Raw genomic sequence first — 19,396 nt, 5'->3', positions numbered from 1 at the left:
GAAATTATTCTTTCTTAAACTTAGCCTGAAACATAAAATAATTCTTTGTTTTTGTTTGTTTGTTTGTTTTGTTTTTGTTTTTAAAGAGATTGTTTTTCATAATAGGAATACATGCTAGATCACATTTTCTTCAGGAGATGTCCTGTCCTATTCAATTTCTTGTTCTTCCAAAGCATTTGGAAATATGCCCATACTTCAGATGAGTTAGATATCCTCATAGGAAAACAATTTATATATTTATCCATCCTACAGCAATGAAATGTCTCAACAGAGAGGAATGTATCACTGTTGCTGTATAACTGGCATGCTAAAAGTTTTGTGGAGAGAAATATGCCAGAGCACATCATACTTTTAAATGATATATGTCAGATGCAGAATATCTTTAAGGGTTCAGTGGCAGCAACAGAACCAAATCTAATGCTGCAGGACAGAGAAGCAACACAGATTTTTACCTGTAGGCAACATTATGCATAAGACAATTTTAGACTAGACAAGAAAATGACCCATTTAGCAGAGGCCTCTTACATAAGAAAAATTTTGGAATGTTTAAGCCAAGAAATAATTTAGCGAGATTTGTTTGATTTGGGATCTGAAACTTATTCCCATCTTTGAAAAACAAACCAACATATTTTCTTTTTCTCTTAAACTTATTTCAGGTGCAGGCATACATTGTTATGTTCAGTAAATGTGGCTCAGTGTTAATGGTTACCAGCACAGTAAGTAAAATTAATATCCACCTGGCATGCATACAAAGATCTCTGCCTCTTCTTGTAAATTGAACAGCTTACTAGTTCTGGTTTTGATTCTTTGTACAATCACTTGACACTCTGACACCAGTTAAAGTGATTCCTTTTTTTTTTTTTTTTTTTTTAATCACATTCAGATGGAATATGATTTCAAGTTATTTCTGCTAAAAGTTTAAATGATTTGCTTGCTGATTTTTAATACAAAAACCAAGCTTACAATACTGATGAAATTATAACAAACTCTGCATTTAAACAATTTTCAAATACATCTACATATATTTTGTAGATAGATTTTGAATGTACTATAAAACTAGACAACAGGCGAAGGTTCTACATACATAAAAGTATCTGAAGTTCCTCTTATTTTACATGACACATTTTTATCTTTTATTCAGTTACGTGCTTATGTATAAAATTTTTTGTTCCATGTTTATGGTGAAAACTTCTTAGTAAGCAGAATGAATCTGTAGGTCTAAGTCCTGACAACGATAACAGAAATGTCTCTAGAATGTAAATTAGAAAAACCTCAGTTTTCTTCCACTGCAGACCTCCAGCTCAAGGCCAAGAAAATTTCTTTTCTTTATATCATTAGAGTTATACGGAAATGTAGTACCCTGTGGACCATGAATTTAATAATAAGTATTTGACCTCCAAGGATGAAACATAACCTTACCATCATTAGACAGAGATTTACCAACTGGAAACACAATAGAGAAAAGAGAACAAACTGCTTGTTCTGTTATGTATTTTCTTGAATACTTTTTAATGTAGCAAACAATACTTGATGGACATGCTGGGAATATCTACAATGGCATACAGATTGAATTTTTTAAGTACTGGTATCTGAAAATAGCAATATGTATGTAGATCAAGTAGATTAAATGCTGTATTTATTTAGAATCCAAATTTGTTGAAATTTATAATGGTAAAACATTCTACTTGTGACTTCATAGATTCCTTATGGAAGCTCTGTGATAAATACAAATGAGTTTACTCTGTTTTCGCTTACTGATGGCATAACAAAGAAAGAAATTAGGAAAGAAACAAAGTTCTTCTAAAGTCATATTATATTAGGTTTTTCAAATATTTGTTTAGTGCTTTTCAGTTTGCTCATGTATTGATGCATTTTAACTTGTACTATTAAGTACACAGCATAATTTTAATGAAACATGCAGGATTTTTAAGTAAATAAGCTTATATTTTTAGAAATGATACAACTGATGCTGTTTATATTCTAGAACAAAAAAATGTTACAATATCACCCATTAAAACATCACTTAAACTCCAAAGTTATTTCAGTTTATGCTAAATTGTTATTTTTTGGCAAATTGTTTAATTTGCCAAATTAATTTAATTGTAAGCCATCCCCCCAACTTTTTTACTTGCAGAAAAGATCATAAAATATTGTACCACTGCAAATTTTACTAGTTAGCTCAGAGTCAGTGAATTGCTGAAGAAGATTTTAAGATAAATAAGCTAGATTATAGTGTATTAAAAGAAAAAAAAAAAAAAAACTTAGAAGAGACTTAATTCAATCCTCTCCTACTCAAAGAAAGTTCTTTTTTGAAGTGATATAAGATTTCCAAATTGGAACACTTTGTTTAGGATAACATCTTGAGTTTTTGAAAGAATGGAACCCATTCCAGTGTTTAAATACATGCATTGTGAGTAAGTTTTTCTAATAAAAACTTTTCTTTTTTTTTTTCCCAATCAATTGTGACTATTACTTTTCCATTCTTTTCTGGTCACCTTTAGGAACTATGGTTCCATTTTATTTTTTCCCTTCCATTAGGTTGTTGAAGATAACAATACTTTCCTCCCTTAAATTTTTCTTCTCAAAACTGAGGAAACACTTTCCTCATCCACTTTTCCTGTCATGTATTTCAAGCTTCTATAATATTTATAATATTTATGGCTCTCTACTGAGCTTGCTCTGTTTTGTTCATACCTCTGTTCTACTAAGAACCAAAAAAATGGGCACACTATTACAAATTTTCTCTCAGAATTGCTACATAGGGGGACCTGCTCTCTACAGTCTTGCTGTTACAGTCCAGTATGCATTAACCTTCCTTTCGACCAGCACACCTTTCTGACTTGCATTCATCCTATTGTCCACAGGGAGCCACAGTTCCTTTTTCGCAGTTTCCATCCATTCAGTCCCCAGCAGTGCTATTTCATGGGATTATTTTCTGTTGTTGCATTTCATTTATCTGTCAAGGTACCCTGTAACAGCCTTGTCCTCCTCACATCACTTTAGTATGAGCAGTAAAATTTATTAGCATGCCAACACATCTTTCAGATTTTTAAGGAAGATGTTAAACAATATTGGACTCATTCTTGATCCACGAGGGGTGCCACTGTTAACCAGCTTGTTTCCATGCAGTTAATCACTATTCAGGGCAGCACTCTTTTTCCATGAAGTCCACTAGTTCACTTAGTTACACTTAGTTACACCTGTCCATAGAGACTGTTATGACAGAAGGAGATTTAGGTGGCTCAGATTCAATTCGCCCTTCATAAATCCATGTTGGCTCTTCTCAGTTACATTTTTCTGCTTAGAATCCACAGTAAGCATATTTTAGATTTATGCTAGGAATTCAGATGAATCTGGCCAGCCTGCAGTTCTCCAGATCCTCCTTCTTGCCTCTCTCAAAGATAGGAATAACATTTGCCTCCCTTCAGTCTTCTGAAACTTCTCCCAATTGCAACTATTGAGAAAAATCTATGGGAAGTGTCTTCGCAATCACATCTGCCACCTCCTTCAGCACTCAGTGCATCCCATTAGGACGTGTCTCAGGGAGTAGCACCAGGCACTGCTCATACCCTGAGGCATGGGCAGCTACCTCTGATGAACAATTGCTTCAGTCAGGTGAGGGATGTCATAACACAGACCACTATATAGTTGAACCATCTCTGTTAATTCTCTGAAGCCTGAGGCAAAATCTTTTTGCTACATTACCACAGCACCTGGTTAAGTGCTGAGTCCCTCCTTGGCAGCCTTGTTTGCTGAGCTCCGATATATCTTACTTATTCAAGAATTACTTTGCAATTTTTATATCAGGTGCTTTGTTTTGGCCTCTATTTATGTTAAATCTACAAAAATATTTCAGAAACCACATATGGATGAATACCATCTCATTTGCCTCAGTGTATGGAGTTCAGACAAGAAAAATAGATGTTAACTAAAGTAAGAATTTTACCTGACATGAAATATGAGCACTGCACAGGACAATGAACATGACAGCTATTGATGGATTTCATAGGCTGTGGAGTCTTGCGCACTGCATTAGTGTAACAGAGAGATGCATCAGTAGTATGAAATTCTCTCTGAAGTTTCATTAAAAAAAAAGGAAAGCAAAAACTTCTGAAAACTGCACTGAAGCCCCCACTTTTATGTAGGGCAGGTGAGCAACTAGATGAAAAGTTGAATGACTCCATTTCAATGCTTTGAAAATATATTGTTATTATGTACCAGAATTTGTGTGTGTGTGTGTGTGTGTGTGTGTGTGTGCAAAAAAAGAGTAAGGGTCTTATAACTATAGAAAAATATAGAAAAATATAGAAAATATAGAAAAATATTTTTCTAAATATAGAAAAATAGTCTACTATTGCAAAATATATATTTTGTAAATAATTTATTATATCAGGGCAAGAATTCAGAAAATAATAAATCAATTTCTCTAAGATTTATTTAGATACCTGCAGTGAAGCTTATGTATACAACTTTCAAAGTAACAACCAAAGAATTCAAAATTTTTCATAATCCTTGACCCAAATAATGTATGTTAAGTAAATATAGTCATTAACAGGATTTACGTGGAAACCCTTGAAAATGGATAATTAAAAAGAAACACAGAACTGCAAACACAGGACTGAAATCCTATTGGAAAGTTTCAAATGCTCTTTTAGACATCAGATTAAACTATTGCTCCATATAGGATTTACATAGGAACTAACACAAATAAAGTTAACTTTTCATTAAAGTTAAAGTTAAATTAGAGTACTTCCTCAGACAATTGGCAAGCTCTAATAATAATTCATTATAATTCATAATAATTCATAGTACATACTACTTTTGCATTTACTTTGGCTAGTATATAATTAACTTAATGGCAACATCCATAGTACCATGTTTTGTATTATGACCAAAACAGTCGCAGTCACACATAGATGTTTTACCTATTGCTTAGCACTACTTACACAGCACTGATGTCTTCTGTTTCTCAGGCTACCCTGCTACCAAGGAAGGTAGGGATACACAAGAAGCTAGGAGGGGGCACAGCTGGGACAGCAGACCTCAACAGACTAAATGGATGTAACATTCTTTATAATGTCATGCTCAGCAATAAAACTGGGAGAACATTTAGAGTTACAGTGTATCTTTACCTTCCCAAGTAATTGCTATGCATATGGAGCCAGCCTTAACAGAACATCTGCCTGCGAACGGGAAATAAAGAACAAATTTCAAATTTTGCTTTGCTTGTTAGTGCAGCCTTTGCTTTACCTTACAATTCTCTTTATTCCACCAGTTTTCTCATTTTTGCCCTTTTGACTATCTCCCCCTTCCTACTGGAGGGTGGGGGAGGGGGGCAAGGAAAATGAATGAGCAATTGAGTAGTGCTAAGCTGTCTACTGGAGTTATTCCAAAATAACATCTTAGTTGGTTCTATTTTGATTTGAAAACTTTAAATGCTCATATTATGCATCAAAAAATGAGAACATTTCAGATAAATATAATTAACACTGTGACACACTTGCTGAATAAGCAACTTAAAGTATCTGGCAGAAGGATCTACTTTGCATTAGGAATATGAGTACAGCACTGAATTTCAAATGTAGAATATACTATATTAAGATCTCTTGGAAAATCTTGCAAAATATTTTCCCTCTCATCTCTCCCTATTAATTTCTGTGCTGTTTGTTTGTCTCCAGAGACACATATCCAATTTTATGGAGTTAGCTTTTGAGGCAGGATAAAGGATAGGGAGGTTTTGTATGTTTTTGGACACCAAATAAGATGTGTACAAAGAGCTAGAAAATAAAATTAACTGAGCAAAGTGATTAAAAGGGTGATATACCTGTGAAAGAAGACATTTTGACAGATAAAATATTGTTTTTTGAAACTTGTACAATACTAAATAGAAAAATTATATGCTGTCAAGCTTTATTTAGAATAGAGAATTCAAATATGAACAGCATAATGAGTTAATATCTTGATTAAGATTTTTTAACAAAAGAAAGTGTTATGATAAACGGTAAATCATCCCTTTTGTATTGGAAAAATGTGCTGGTGATTTACAACTGGAATTTATCATAGAGTCAATTTTATCATAAATATTTTTGTAAGATATACAGGACATTGAATAAATAAAATTCATACATGATGCTATACTAAGATGTGGATCATGTATGTGAAAGATAAATAACCAGTTTCAGAGATACTAGGCATATGATTGAAGACTCTTTTAAACAAGGTTGACTAGACAAGGCTCAAGTTAATTCAGGGAGGGAAGCAATCCACACCTCAGAAAATTAAAAGCTATAACACAGAAGAAGAGACCATGTCTTGACAGTTCTACAAAAAGAGATTAACTATGAAATATAAGGATGAAATAATTAAATTTTGGCACTATAAAATTAAGCCAGCAAAAAATTCATATTCTGCTTAACCTGATGTCTTGCACCACCTCTGTTCCGAGACAGTGCATTCTTTCCTGTAGACAGGCAACAAAGATTTCAGGAAGAATTGTGGATTAGCTTTCTAAAATGACTGGTGAAAGAGTGAAGATCTAAATAAGTATATTAAGTATATAAGTAATATTAAGTATATTAAGTATATAATGTCAATATTGAGATGGCTTAATCTGAAGACAATATATGGAATATGTTCCATATGCAATGATGCAAATTATTTAATAATATAGAAAGAATGTTACCGAAAGTAGTTTTAAGGATTTTTAAAAAAGTAAAATGAAAAAGCAGTTGACAATGAGATCTGTGGGCTAATTATATTCTCAGGAGAAATAGTAGGAATTCCACTACTTAGAGCATTTCAGACTAAACTAGGAAAAACAGTAGTGAATGTACAATAAAAATCATTTGTTGCAAAGTAAAATTATTTATGATTACTTATTTTAAGTTCTGACTACAGTGACTACGAACTGATGTCAAAAAGGACAATTAAGTGAATAACATGGACTTCATTTTCATTCTCATCTACATCTATTATATCATTATTCTAGATAAATCTTAACATTGCCTTGTATATTTTATTGGCATAAACTGATTTATCCACTCACTAACACATTCAGTACATTTTTCTGTCAGTTAACTATCATTTATCAATAGATATGCAAAATGGCTATATTTCTAGATAGCATCATTAAAATATGAATTTAAAAATATCAAAAACTGTTGCTGCATAACAGCTTGAAAATTATTGTAAACATATAGTATCACAGCTCATCAGAAACACTGTCTACCAACAAGGATCATGAAAACAAAACATAAAATAATGTGCATTTTATAAGAGCTGCCTCCTATTTTATTTTGTTGGCCCACAACATCAGATACATATATTTTAAATCAACAAATAACCAACTTTGAACAACAATATCAGGAAGGGATTGAAATACTTAAAAACAGCAGAACCCTTCCACAGGAAGGTCAGGGGAAAATCAAAGAACAAAACAATATATCTGTTTTAAGTTTCTTCAGTATTGACACTGATCATATAATTTATCCCTTTAATAAGAAAGCTTAGGGTGCTTAAATTGGAAATTGCACCTCAGTAGTAAAAAAGTAGTACATACATTCGTATCTGTAATGATGGAAGAGGCTCTATGTCTGTCACAAGTCAATAAAAAAATAGATATTTGCGTGGTGCTGGACCTGCTGCTCACCAATGTGGAGGAGATCATTAAAGATGTTAAGGTGGGAGGCAGCCTGGGCTGCAGTGACCACACCCTGGTTGAGTTCATGATCTCGAGGAATGTGGGCCTGGCAAAGAGTGGTGTCAGGACCCTGAACTTTGGAAGAGAAAACTTTAAGCTGTTCAAGGGATTGTTGGCCCTGGGATGCTGTCCTTATAAACAAAGATGTTGAGGCTACTCTTCAAGGATGCCTTCCTCAGAGCACATGAGCTCTCCATCCCTCTGAATAAGAAAGTGGGCAGAGGAGGTAGGAAACAGGCATGGTTCAGCAAGACCTGCTGAGCACATTGAGGGAAAAGAAAGGTGCATACAAGCTCTGGAAACAAGGGCGGGACACCTGGGAAGAATACAGGGATGCCATATTTTTTCCCATATTGGAAAAATACTGCCTTGACTTTTGTCAGCTTATTTATGGTCTTTATTGGGTTAGACTAATGATAATGATATATTCTCCTAGACAACGTCTCCAACTGTTAAAGAAACATTGTGGGATAGAATGTCATTAGACAACAAATAAGGAGGATGATTCTTATTTCTCTCTCCATAAATACATGAATGCAGTGTAATAGTTACTCAATAATGAACATATTTTTTTCTGATTTCTCTTTATTTACTGTATCAAATCAGCTAAACTATGTACTGCAGATTTAATGTAAAATGTAAATGTAAAAGGAGAACTGGCTTCAACAGACAAAGAGAAGGCTGAGGTACTGAATGAGTTCTTTGCCAAAGTCTTCACTGGCAGCCAAGATTCTAGTATTTCTCACATCCCTGAGCCCTGCATCCCTAAACCTCTAGGAGGGGACCGGGGTGGTAAATCTCCCCCACTGTAAGGGCAGAGCAAGTCCAGGACCACCTCATGAGACAATGTGTACAAGTCTATGGGGCCGGATGCTGTGCATTCCAGGATTTTGAAGGAGCTGGCTGAGGTGGTTGCTGAGCCGTTCTCCATCATATTTGAAAAGTCATGGCTGTCAGGTGAGGTCCCAGATGACTGGAGGAAGGGTCACGTCACTCCCATTTACAAGAAAGGGAGCAAGGAGGACCTGGGAAACTACAGGCCAGTGAGTCTCACCTATGTGCCTGGGAAGATCATGCAGCAGAACCTCCTGGACGACATGCTTGATCACATGAGGAATGAGCATGTGATCTGAGACAGCCAGCATGGCTTCACCAGGTGAAGTTCATACCTAACCAATCTCGTGGGTCTTCTATGCTAAGGTGATGGCATTGGTGGACAAAGGAAAGATAACCAAGGTCTTTTACCTGGACTTGAGTAAGACCTTTGACATGGTCTCCCACCTCATCCTTATCTCCAAAATGGAGGGATGTAGATTTGATGAGTGGACTACTCAATGGATAAGAAATTGGTTGAAAGGCCGCAGACAGAGGGTGGTCATCAATGGTTCTATGTCCAGGTGGAGGCTGGTAATGAGTGGAGTCCCCAAGCGATCTGTCTTGAGACCAGTGCTCTTTAACATCTTTATCAATGACATCAATGATGGAATTGAGTGCACCCTTACCAAGTTTGCTGATGACACCAAGCTGAGTGGTGCTGTTGACACAGTGGAAGAAAGGGATGCCATTCTGAGGAACTTCAACAGGCTTGAAAGATGGGCCCAGGTGAACATAATGAGGTTCAACACGGCAAAGTGCAAGGTTTTGCACTTGGGACGGAGGAATCCCAGGCATCCATACAGACTGGAAGGAGCGGTCCTGGAGAGCAGCCCTGCAGAGAAAGACCTAGGGGTCCTATTGGATGAAAAACTTAACGTGAGCCACTAGTGTGCTCTTGCAGCTCAGAAAGCAAATGTTATCCTGGGCTCCATCAGAAGAGGGGTGGCCAGCAAGGACAGGGAGGTGATTGTCCTCCTCTACTCTGCTTTTGTGAGGCCCCATCTGGAGTACTGTGTCCAGGTCTGGAGCCCCCAGTACAAGAAAGACAGAGAGCTGCTGGAGAGGGTCCAGAGGAGAACCACAAAGATGATCAGGGGACTGGAGCACCTCCCCTACGAAGACAGGCTGAGAGAGCTGGGCTTGTTCAGCCTGGAGAAAAGAAGGCTGTAGGGTGACATCATTGCAGCCTTTCAGTACCTTAAGGGAGCCTATAAACAGGAGGGGAATCAAGTCTTTGAAAGTGTAGATAAGACAGGACAAGGGGAAATGGTTTTATGTTGAGAGAGGGAAGATTTAGGTTGGATGTCAGGGGGAAGTTCTTTACTGGGAGAGTGGTGAGGTGTTGGAACAGGCTGCCCAGAGAGGTTGTGGATGCCTCATCCCTGGAAGTGTTTAAGGCCAGACTGAATGGGGCTCTGGGCAGCCTGGTCTATTATCAAATGAAAAGGCTGATGGCCCTACCTGTGACAGAGAGGTTGGAGATTCATGATCCCTGGGTGGTGGTATAGTCATTCTCCTTGGATGTGTTCAAGGAAAGGGTAGAATTCACACTAAGTGACATGGTTTAGTGGGTATGACCTAAACCGTCTTTTCCAATGTTAATGATTCTATGATTCCATGAATATATTTTCCTCTACACTGCACATACCAGCATCTAAGCTACCAGAAATAAACATTTTTTTGTTCAAGAAACATACAGTGGATATAAACCACGTGACACCCTGTGGTTTGACCTGCGTGACCATAGAAAGGATATGACATGAGGAAGTGGGATGGAAAACCCATCTAGACCCATAGGTATAGGTACATGAGTTGCAAGGGAAAACAATCACAAAAGAGTCCTTCCAGGAAGGCACCCACTCTAGTGGGCAGTTCTCTAGAACAGTGAGAATGCTTTGATCTTACTTCTGAGTTTGATAATAAGCGTTTTGGTTTGCATTTTTGAGAACTGGGTACCAAATACAATAACCAGAATTAGAGGGGGTTGCCTCTAACCAGAGGGGACAGCCAGGACAATCAGACTGTGTGGATTTGATAGGCTAGTAGATCAGAACCTCAAAAGTAAGGTTATAATGAACACCAGCTCACAGCTTATCCTAATGCCATCAAGTTATAAAGGGAGAGAACCCATCTGTATTTCTGGAGTGGCAGGGAATCTCAAGAGCTAACTATATAGGAGACTGAAGTGAGCAGAAATGGGATTGGCTGGCAAAAGTATCCCATTGTGACTGGCCGAGAAGCACCCTGCATCTTTGGTATAGATAACCTCAGGAGAGGATCCTTTAAGGATCAAAAAGGGTACCGGTGGGATTTTGTTATAGGTGCCTTCGAGAAGGAGGACATTAGGAAGCTATCTACCTTGCTTAGTCTCTTTGAGGACCCATTACGTGGTGAGGTTGCTAAGAGTAGAACGACAGCAATTGCCAATATTTATCACAACAGTGGACTGATCACACAACAGTTTTTGCCTACAGGTATGTAGGCAGGAAGAGACAGGCCAAGGAGAGTGTTCCCCCTCTGATGAAAGGTAACGGGGAGCTGGCTTCCTCAGACATAGAAAAAACTGAGGTACTCAATGAGTGTTTTGCCACAGTCTTCACGGGTGGTCAGGCTTCCTGTGTCTGCCAGGACCATGAGCCTCTAGATGAGGGTGTGGGGAGTGGTTTCTGTCCCACTGTAACAGTGGAACAAGTCTGAGTCCTCCTCTGAAATTGCACGTGTACAAGTCCATGGGGCCAGATGATATCCATCCTAGGGTTCTAAAAGAGATGGCTGATGTGGTTGCCAAGCCGCTCTCCGTCATATTTGAAAAATCATGGCTGTATGAGGAAGTCTCTGGTGACTGGAAAAAGGGAAATGTTATTCCCATTTTTAAGAAAGGGAGAAAGGAAGACCTGGGGAACTACGGGCTGGTGAGCCTCATCTCTGAGCCTGCGAAGACCATGGAGCAGATCCTCCTAGAAGCTACATTAAGGTACATACAAGACAAAGAGGTGATTCGAGACAGCCAACATGGCTTCACCAAAGGCAGATTGTGCCTGACCAATCTGGTGGCCTTCTATGATGGAGTGACGGCTTCAGTAGATGGGGGAAGGACAGTGGATGTCATCTACCTGGATTTCTGCAAGGCCTTAGACATGGTCCCTCACCACATCTTTCCCTCTAAATTGGAGAGGTATGGATTTGAAGGATGGACTGTTTGATGGATTAGGAATTGGCTGGCTGGGGTTATAATCAATGGTTCTGTGTCAGGGTAGAGGCTGTTCACAAGCAGTGTCCCTCAGGGGGTGGTCTTGGGATCCGTGCTCTTTAACATCTTTATCATTGACATAGACAATGGCATCAAGTGCACTGTCAGCAAGTTTGCAGATGACACCAAACTGAGCAGTGCAGTCAATACATTGGAAGGAAAGGAAACCATCCATCAATTTCATATTATTCAAAACTTATAAGTTGTGTTTCATGTATGTGTGTATACATCCTCAGACAAATAGTATAACATTTTTTAATTCAGAATTTATATCCTTCTGTCCACCAAAATATTGGAGCCACTCATTTAATATTAGATAAAAAATGGATTTGAATTTATCTTTCTATTTTAACTGTCCGGAATATTTGCTAATATTTCATTTTTACACGAAATAAGTGTCTTTGTTTAATCATTTTCCGTTACTTTTTGTTTCAACCCAAGTATTGTGAGGGGAAAAAAAAAAAACAAAAACGTTTTCGTTACTGTTGGAAACATTTTGTTGTTTTTTGTAGATCTCTAGTGAACTGAAAAAAATCCATTATTTGTTCAGCATTTGTCTTCAGCTGTTTGGTTTTTTTTGTTTTGTTCTGTTTTTTTAAAAAGATATTTGTACTGGCTGCTAAGTAGAGATCAGACTGAAGACAGGAAGTTAGGATTCTTTTCAGTTTAGTCTTATGTTAACTAAAAGTCAGCTATCTCAGCTTTTATCTCAAGTTCTCTAATGGAAACATATCCAACAAGTTGAAGAATTAAGAATCTTCCAGCTAATTGAGCAAGTTAAAATTCTCCCACCATTTTTTATGCGTTACTCTGCAACTAGTATTTCGTTATACTCTCAGTAGTGAGTATTTCATTGGAGATTTTTCAGAGAAAATTAAATTAGATGGGAAAGAGGAAAATGCAACTATACATACAGTATATTCATTTGGTATTAACTTAGAGTAACATAGTTCCTCTTTTTTATCAGATCTGTTGGTTAATTATGACAATGTCTGCTTAAATAATAACAAAACTTTACAAAAGTAAAGCACATGAAATATAGCCCACTTGCTTATTCTCTGGTACTGTCATGTATTAATTTAAAGTTCTGGGTACAGCACAGAAATATTTCTAAATTGATTTTAACAAATCATCCTCTTCTTTTTTTTTTTTTTTTTTCCTGCCAAGAATATCTAACTTCACATCACAGTGGTAAAGAACAAGAAAACAAGGCAATGTAGAATATTACTGAATTCATGCTACCATATGCCTATGGATGTAGTTACTTACTATTCAGACAAACCACTGGTAGTATGACAATGATTCTTTCAGAAAAACTTGTGGGTAGTACTTTCCCACCACAGCACATCTTTTTCGTGCACAAGCTCATATTTGTATTTTTCCACTTGAACTCAAAATGTAATTTGAATATCTAACAATTTGTGAATCCAGACTATAGGTAAGTTTGGTGAGGATGCAAATTAAGCAATCTTCCATTTACAGGATATATATATATATATATATGTATGTATCTTTTGTTTCTCAACTGAAGAAGTTTTTGTCATTTGAATGAGCATCATTCAAAAAAGTACAATTTGATGAAAAGAAATACCATCTGGCACTGTATAGGGATTATATATGTATGATGATCTGCACTTTGAAATGTAGGCTCATGCCACTGAATATAATGTATGAATATATACTAGAAGTCCTAATCTGTTTGTTGGAAATTGCATTTTGTAGTTCTCCTCTGCTTAGTCACTGACACATTTAATTCTGTGGTTTCCTATTGCAATACCCAATTAATTCAGCCCTACTAAAAAATCTCAATGAATTTAGCTTCTGACTTGATAGTAAAGCTGTTGTACATGTGTAGGAGTAGGGTTCCAGTGGTGATTTTTTTCTAGTCAACACTGTTCACTGAAGTTTTCAGGGTAAAATACGTTAGCAGCCTGTGCATATTCATAGAACCTGGGAAAAATCTTCTATTTTCTAGTGTATTTTATGATCTGCCTTTGTACTTATATGTTAATGTCATCCACCCTAACCCAGACTAAGTTACCAACGATAAGATAGAGTATACAAAAATCAGTCCTTCATATTTTCTTGATGTATCTTAATTAGAAGACAGTCAAAATGGTTGTTGAACCTATGATAAATCTGAAAGGTAAACTGGAGGATATTTTATTTTGAAATTTTTTTTAAAAAGTGATTCCACTATTACTCATTTACAAACTTTTACAATATCACACAGGAAACCATAATTCTTATTCGTCATTTATAGACTAGTACTAATTTTATATCAGAGATAACTCTGTTGTGATAGCACCAACTTCATACTGAACACCTGGATTCTTGGGGACTCTATCAAAAGATACAAGAACCCAGTAGTTGATGAAATAATTCAGTATCTTACTGCACATCAGATAACAGTTGCTAATTAGAAGAAAGCTAAACAGACATAAAAATGAAAGCTATATTCCGGAGCATGTGAATTATTCGAAGCCTTAAAAGAGATTGTAAACTACCATCCAAAAAAAAAAAAAAGATAATAGTTTCATGCAATGGTTTAAAAAATTGTCAGTTCATGAACGTGTCAACTGAAGTGGGACAGTAAAACTGAGAATACACAGATACTTGTGGATGGTGAAACAATTGAAAAGTACAATAAGAATGTTGCACTGCCCCTGTAGTCTGCTTTGTGATGAAAATTTAAGGAGGCTGAAGTCTAATGTTGTGTTACTCTGTAATGACAGAATTAAATATATTATTTTCTTCTTAATTTAGTACTACAGAAAAATCTTGTCATTGGAATGAACTGCTTCAAAGTTTCAAATTCTACCTGGGGTGTTTCACATACACATAACAAATTATATTATTTATTTTATCATACTGATCAGTGTGTGTTTTTTTTTTTTTAACTTTAAACTTTATGACCAACAAAAACGAAGAGGGCAAATTAATAAGAAAGATATTAATAAGATTATTCATGAAAATCTTCAGCTTTAAACTCAGTAAGAAGGTAAGAAGACAAAAAGATGTCTACAACCTTCAAATTTCATAATATTTAATATATTACTAAATGCCAAGAGTTTTTTTTTTATGTATATTTTAATTTAAAAAAAAAAAAAAAAAAAAAAAGGATATCAAATGCATCCAGACTACAAATAAAAGTGCTGCTGAGTAATAGGTATTAACCACTGAAATATCCTATCCAGGACATGTTGTAGATTTCACACTGGTAAAACTAGTATATATTTATGACTGATTTTTTGTTATGTAATATGCACACATCATTTTCCCTTTAATCCTTAAAATATAAATTTAGCAGAATATGATTTGGAAGACCCCCATCAAATAACAGTGGTCAGCTGTTTGGCCAGAGAATTTTTCAACACTCTCAGAGAAATAATGAGCTGCGATTTACAAAGAAGAAACATTAATAAGAACATTACAGAAGAAAAGATCACATTTTAAGGAGTGAGACAGTGAACACAGTACAAAGAGCCTGAATCATGACACAATCTGCAGGAAGTGAATTTGAGCTGTGATTAATCAAGGACAGCCAGTAGGGTATTTCACACATTATTGTCTTTTTATTTTATTAAATTCACAGAAGACAGTGAAAGCATGCATCAAGTCATGCTATTCACAATGGAGTTAGCTAATATACTACATAAATAAAACCATTGGAAAAGAGGCACATTAAAAAAAAACAACAGTGAAAACAGATATCATTCATGTACATTTTGCTTTTCTTGATGCTTGGTTACATGGTAGAGCATCATGAAATGACACCAGTTTAGTTTTAGACAGAGCAACATAGGTTCCACAGAAAATCTAATCTTGATTTGATCCTGGGTTAATTTACCATTATCAGTACAAAGCAGTTTGTATTTCCCTTAAACACATATTTCTCTCTGCCATTCCCCTTTGGAAACCAGGAAAGAGAAACAAAGAGAGGCTGAATTCAAAGACTAACTTGATATAGTGACTAATTAAAATTTATTATTGAGAATTCAGATATTGTACTTATTAATCCACCTTAATAAAGCTAATTTTCAAAACATTCCTTTGTCACTTAGAATCCAGGATCTACAGTAACGTTTTGCTTGATAAACTTAATTTTCAGAAAGTCTGACCAATTAAAACCTTATTAAAGCTATAGTACCGAGCTTTAAAATCAGTATCTGTTCGCTTCTACAACTTTTGTATCCTCCTGGATCAAGGAAATGTATTCTGTTTCACAAAACATCAATCTGAAATCAACAGAGTATCTTCTGAAATTCTTTAGAGAACTCAGGATTCACAGCCTCATCTTTATGGCTAACATTTTCAATTTAATTGAGCAGAAGATGCACACAAATGCATATGGTTTATTCGAATTCTAATCACTAAAATAGACTAAATATCTAGCAAAGTTGCAAACCCTCTTATAAATAACTGAGAACATAATTTTATTCAATTCATCATAAACTCCACCATTTCACCTGCCAGTGAGCTAATTTGGTCTTTTAAACTCCTTTTAGTCCTATTGTTAATGGCACAAAATTTAACATGCTAAATTAAGTTAAAAAAGCAAGCTGGTAGCCCTAAACTACTCAGACAAAAGAAAAAAAAAAAAGAAGAAGCAAAACCCACTGAAGAAAGATGATTAATAGATTCACTACTAAAAAATCAGTTAGTTTAGTGAAAATTTTAAATTGACAGTGTTTAGCTGTCTTTAAGTTTTCATAAATCAGGTACTTCATATTGCTTTAATGTGATAAGAATATATCACATATAATTGCAAATGCCACTACATTTTATTAAAGTTTGTCTAAAACCATGCATTTTGTTCCATTCTGAAAAGGAGTTTGATTGTAGTAGAAAAGAACAGTGCATTTCCACTAGTTCCACTGTATTTTGTAGACCTATACTTTTCTAAAAGAAACAATTTACTCTTTATTTCAGTGGCTTTTCTTCTTACAGTTTTATATCTGAAGTTTCTCTGGGAGGAAAAAGACCTTGATTACAAAGAAAGAGCTGCAGGTCAGAAGAAGGCATCACAACATGCTTAGCATGTAAATCTCAGCATTTCAGGAAAGGCTTTGTTAATTCTGGCAGCCAGTGTTTAAAAGCAAAGCTGTGTATTGCTCAAGATAGCCACATGTCTTATTTTATGTGAAGGGAACATAAAGTCATAGGTTTTTCTTTCCAATTGGTGTGGATTTTTGTTCCTCTTTTGTGGAAATGAATCTATTTACAAAATTACACTGGGCATCTCCTGGTGCCAGATCTTGTTTCTCTCCCAGCTGGATCTGGATTGAAAAGTACTATATCACATCAAAAATATATCTGATTATGGCTTTTGGATCTTTTTCCTTTCTTATCTCATTTCCCTGTCCTGAAGTATAAAAAAAATATGAAGATATCAATTACACTGAAAAATTCAATTTTTTTTTTCACTTCACTTTTACTGTATACATTGATGTATGTACAAATATTTAAATATGAATATACTGAATCTACATATGCATCTTTTGAGCAATCAACAGGGTTGTGCTGGCAAATGTATACATAGATAATACTGATTTTTAGAATTCAGAATAAAAATTCAGAATTCGCCCCAAAATCATTATTCAGAATAAAAAGTTGCTATATAGAATGATATAAGGAATCATAGAATACCTTGAGTTGGAATGGACCCAGAATTCAAACAAGTCCAACTCGACACAGGGCAGCCCAAAATTCTGAGAGCAGTGTCCAAATGCTTCTTGAATTCCAGCGGGCTTGTTCCCCGACCACTGCCCTGAGAAGCCTCTTTCAATGACCAATCTTCATGAAGAACCCTTTTGTAATATCTAACTTGACCCTCCCCTGACACAAATTTAAACTGTTCCCTTAGATCCTATCACTGTCACCAGAGATCTGAATCTATTGTTCTGCTCCTGTGAAAGACAAAACTTTTTCTTTTTGTCTCAAAGCTTGCTTTGTAAGGCCTTTCTGGTGATAATACTCTAAAGTGACAACTGCAAATTATCTAGGGGGACTAGTGGTGGGTGAAACTGTGCCACAGAACCTCTGCTCATGATTGTAAAGATAAGCAGAAGCGAGACAAGCAGTCTTTTTTTCATGGGTGCAGCTTGAAGGAGCTGACCACTGCAAAAGGCGATAATGCTTGTGCATGGCAACGAAGGCACCACTCCCTGCTGGCTTATCTGTTGGGCTTGTATGTCACTAAGAGAGAGAAAAGAAGAAAAAAACCCAGAGAAATGGAGGATAAAAGACCCTCACTAAACTAAGGACTTTGGAGAAGAAATCCCAAAGAAACCTTTGATGGAGAATTCCTTGAGGCGAAAACCTCTTTGGAAGAACCTCCTCCCTGCGCCTGCTTGCTGCTAAGTTTCCTGGCTTCCTTCCATCCCCCACGCTGACCAAATGAGTTCCTGAGAACAACACAGACCTGCTATGAACCTCACTGGACCCGTAGTGGTGACTGTGGATATGGAGAAGGGGAGTGTTAGAAAAGATAGGAAATAAAAGCAAGGAGTCTTTGTAGGAAGCAGGAGGACGATAGTCACCATGGGTCTAATGTGGTTTGTAGTTCAGTCACTGATGTTCAGTAGTGGTGGGTCATTGGGCATAGTAGTTTGGTTGACGATGCAGGTGGTGACTATGGAGACGACAGAGAGAATGGTGACAAAGGTGACAACAGCAATGCTTTCCAATGGCAGTACAAACTTATTTATAAGTCCGAAGTGGTCAAGTTAGCACCTTCTGAAGTGACAGCTTCTGGCTTTTGAATCTCAGCAGGTACTGCTTTCGTTCCCACCTTCCGGGCCTTGCCAGCATATGACAGGGAGTATGGAGGAGCACACTTATGTCTTGCCTTCACGAGATACAATGGTATCATCAGCCAATCTCCCATGCCAAGTTGGAGTTACTTGCACAGGCCAGGTCTTCCGCCAGTAAACATTCCGTTATGAAGATAGACAGTTCAAAGAAAATGCTTTAAAACTGTCCACAAAGTGATGCAAACTACCACATGGTGACAACCACCTCTCACCTCCTAGATAAGTCAGAGTCTTATTGCAAGAAATGTCTCAGAAAGTGAGTACTGAGTCAAAACAGAAAAGAAGGGTTCAGACACCTGGTCATCAAAATCAGGCTTCCAGGAGTTTCTGAGCCCATGATTCGTGTTAAAGATATAGGCACAGGAGGCATTAAACATCTTTACTTTGTCTATGTCCCTATTTTTGAGGTGATCATTCTCATCAAATAATGGTCCAATATTATCTCTGGTCATACTTTTACTTTAAAAAAAGCTTTTTTTCTTGATCCTAACAGCATTGACTAGCTTCAAGCCTATCTGAGCTTTGGCACATGAAATTTTTCCATACAAGTATGAACAATATCTTTCTAGCCCTCCCATGTAACACAACCTCACTTGCTGTGGCCGTATGCTTTCTATTACAGCTTAAACTCTGGAAGATGTCTGATCAACCAAGCCATTATTCTGCCCCAACTACATGCCTGTTCCTCTGCAATTAGGATGTGGTGTGACCTTTTAGTAGTAGTGGCAGAAATCACAGTAATGAGACTACCACAGA

This window comes from Meleagris gallopavo, chromosome 3 (genome assembly GCF_905368555.1).
Source record: "Meleagris gallopavo chromosome 3, MGAL_WU_HG_1.1, whole genome shotgun sequence".
Lineage (NCBI taxonomy): Eukaryota > Metazoa > Chordata > Aves > Galliformes > Phasianidae > Meleagris > Meleagris gallopavo.
This window is presented reverse-complemented; position numbering follows the sequence as displayed.